The sequence below is a fragment of the Plasmopara halstedii genome, assembly GCF_900000015.1.
Source record: "Plasmopara halstedii genome assembly, contig: Scaffold_658, whole genome shotgun sequence".
In the NCBI taxonomy this organism is placed as follows: domain Eukaryota; phylum Oomycota; class Peronosporomycetes; order Peronosporales; family Peronosporaceae; genus Plasmopara; species Plasmopara halstedii.
In genome coordinates this window covers 1,404,203-1,404,606 of record NW_020187575.1, presented here as the reverse complement: position 1 = coordinate 1,404,606, position 404 = coordinate 1,404,203, and positions in this window count along the sequence as shown.

The following is a 404-nucleotide window of genomic DNA, read 5'->3' as shown; positions in this document are numbered from 1 at the left end:
GTGCACAGCCGATGGCGAAGTCCGAAGCGTCACAGACGACGCTGAAAGGACGATCAGGATCTGATAGTGTCAGTATTGGTGCATACAGGAGACTGTCTTTGACCCCGTCATAAGCCTCCTGATGTTCGGTGCTCCAACACTATTCCCCATCCTTTTTAAGGAGATTAAATAATGGCCGCGCCATTTCTGCGAAATTTACGCTGTACTAGGCCAAGGCACTTACGCAACTTGTTCTGGTTCTTTAATACCGACCATTCTACAATGGCCTTGACCTTAGCGGGATCCGCTCGAAGGCCACGCTTCCCAATGAAGCACCCTAAAAAGTAATCTCTTCTGCGCCAAAAATGCACTTGTCTGCATTGGCGTACAGTTTGTTAGTGCGTATGCACTCGAGCACCGTTCTT